This window comes from Camelus bactrianus, chromosome 12 (genome assembly GCF_048773025.1).
Source record: "Camelus bactrianus isolate YW-2024 breed Bactrian camel chromosome 12, ASM4877302v1, whole genome shotgun sequence".
Classification (NCBI taxonomy): Eukaryota; Metazoa; Chordata; class Mammalia; order Artiodactyla; family Camelidae; genus Camelus; species Camelus bactrianus.
This window is the reverse complement of record NC_133550.1, coordinates 35,246,588-35,249,682: the sequence shown is the minus strand read 5'-3', so window position 1 is coordinate 35,249,682 and position 3,095 is coordinate 35,246,588.

The window sequence follows — 3,095 nt, the reverse complement described above, 5'->3', positions numbered from 1 at the left end:
GACTCCTAGGAGGATTGTGCTCCAGTGGCCCACAGTTACCTGTCTTGATAAAGAACCTTCTATTGTCTGCTTCCACTTCCCTCTTTCTTCCCTTATTGTGTTTCCTGTGTCAAATCAGTTTCTTTTACGTCAATGAAATAGCATGGAAGAATCTCTGTAAGTATGAAGACACGTGTGCCCAAATTATCTTCATTTGAGCACACAGAGACCTCCGTGCTAGCTTCATGTTTGCCTATCTTCCCTGCCTCATGGACTGTTTTTCCCTCAAATCATATCCTAACCCTACTTGTTTCTCTAAGCCCTCATATCCTTAGGTCTTTGTACACATTCTTCCCTTTGCTTTGAATTCTCTGGTCTGTCAGCTGAATTCCAAATACCCTTCAAAGCTTATTTCACACATCAACTCTTTTATGAGGTTTTCCCTGAACTCCCCTCCCCCTATATCATCCTCTTGGGTCAAGAGCTGATCTGTAGTTGTGGGTGCCTTTTGTTTCTGCCTTCTCAGTGTCCGGCCTCCTTTCTTTTGGTAATAGCACCCCACTTTCCATTGAGGAAGTCAGTCCTCTCACTTTTCAGCCATAAGGTTTGGGTGGGACTGATCCCACCTCCAGCTCCACCACAGAGTGGGTACTTGAGCTTACAGTCCCAGTTCAGAGTTCTGTGTGCAGCTCCGGGATGGGCACATGATTTACCCAGACCGCTGAGAACCAGCTTTATTACTTTTGCCAGAGCTGTTGAGAAAGAGGCTCCCTATTTAGCTGAGGTTGCTAAGCTAGCAGACAAACCTGGGGTTCAGTTGGCTTATGTGAGGAGAGCCTGCCAGAGGAAAGCAGAGCCATGGGCAGGGAGAGAAAGAGAGAGAGAGAGATTTCTAAACATGCAGACCCAGCTTTGAAATGTTTGAAAAATTTACCTGTAGATAATTCAGCAATTTCTTGTTAAATAATGAATGACCAATAAAATTCTCCCTGTCATTTAAGCTAGTTTGAGTTGGGTTTCAGTCATTTGCAACAGGGAGTATTCTATTAAATAGACCCTTTCTCGCTGTTACATGATTGATAGATGAGAGAGAGACAGAGACAGATAGATAATGTAAACTGTGGGTTTCTTAAAGAAGGATCATGTCTTGTCCCATATATACTAGTATATCTTTAACACTAGCATAGTGTTTGTTGAATGAACAAAGAAGTGAATTGTTTCCTTTCTCTATATAATGCTGTAGTAGAATGCTATAGAACTTAAAATGGACACAGATAATCCCGGGAACTTTCAGAGTCATACTTAATGCATTTATGTCATATTGGTGGTGACCTATACATGAATAACCCTCAGAACCTCCTGGGAGAAAGTATTAAAATGACCACCTATCATTTTGATATCCCTCTTTAGATAAGAGATAAAAAATCCTGCCTTTAGAAAATTATAGTGCTGTGTGATATGGGCCCGAGTTAAGTATAATAACAAAATGTATGTGGTACTTGATATGTACTAGGCTCTGTTTTAAGTGGTTTGCATGTTTTAATCATTTAATCCTCACAACAGCTTTATAAGATAGATAGTGTTATTGCCTCCATTTGCATTTTGGAAAACAGAGGCACACAGATATTTACAAACCAAGTTCACACAGATAGCATATGGTCGATCCTCCCTGCAGTAAAGGATCCAGCCCAGCTGGTAGGGGGTGAGTCAAGAAACTCACCTAGAAAATGTCTTAGCTGAATAGAAGGAGAGGCATATGAGGGAAAGCTTCATTTTATAGGGAAATGTTCAGATTATGTTTCATTAAAAAATTCAGGGTCAGCTTTTTGCAAAATGAGGAATTGGAAGATGTTTGCCATTAGCACCACCCTACTCCCCTTTCAATGTCCAGCCCCCTGTCCCTCCAGGTTCCCTCATGCCCCCCCCTCCAGTGCCCTCTGTGCATCCATGCCTTGGACAGTGTCTGCCCCACATCTGTGACTCTAGTCACGCTTGGTTGACAGGTCTCACCTCCTTCCCTGCTTCCTGTGGGGCACAAGTAATTCTCCCTTTTAGTGAGTTGCCCCTTCTAAGGGGTATTTTGATTTTAAACAGAGAACTCTAGAAGATAATAATAAAAACCTTAAGGTAAAGGAATATTTTGGCTTCTAACTTTCCATACAATTATAGACACAGAGACACAGAATAAACTAGATGCTTTTAATAAGACAATAACTATAGGTAATATTCACTGACTGCTTACTGTGAGCAAAGTTCTGTGTCCAATGCTTGTATGCTGTGCAGAGACTATTAATTTTCCCCCAGTATCTGTTATTTATTTCTCCCATATTAAAAGAAATCCTGGCTTTTAGGGGGGCATGCAGCTTGCTGGAGTAAAAAAATTCCCAGCTTCCCTTGCAGTTGGGTTGGCCATATGGTTAAATTCTGGCCAATGGGATATAAACATGTGTCATGTGTAATATTTAGGAAGTGTCCTTAAAGGAAGGAGGCCTGTCCATCTTGATGCTGCCTCCTTATTGCTGGCTGTATTTGTAGACAAGGATGCCGTGATGTTGTGATTATAAGAAGAAATACATATTTGGTCTTTGTTCTCATTAATGGTACAGAACTCCTAAAACCCTTGGAATTTCCTAAGTGATAAGAGTGATTAAGAAATCTTTTGTTATGTCAGTGAGGTGACTTTTAGAGGCATCTATAAATCAGGGGCAAGTGTTGGAACTTTCATTCCCACTTCCCTGACTTCAGGAGAGGGGAGAGGGGAGAGGGGCTGGAGGTTGAATCAATCACCAATGTCCAGTGATATAATCGGTCATGCCTGCATAATGAAGCCTCCAAAGGACAAGGTTTGGAAATTATTCATGTGTGTGCAGGTTTGGAGAGCTTTCAGGTGAATACATGGAGGGGCTAGTAGAGTGGCATGCTTGGAGAGCATGGAAGCTCTGAACCCCCGTCCCTGTAACTTGCCCTATGCATATTTTATATTGGGCTGTTCTTGGGTTATATCCTTTTACAATAAAAAGGTAATCTAGTAAGCAAAATGTTTCTCTGAGTTCTGTGAGCAAATTAATTGAACTCAAGGAGGGGGTCGTGGGAACCTGATTTATAGCCAGTCAGTC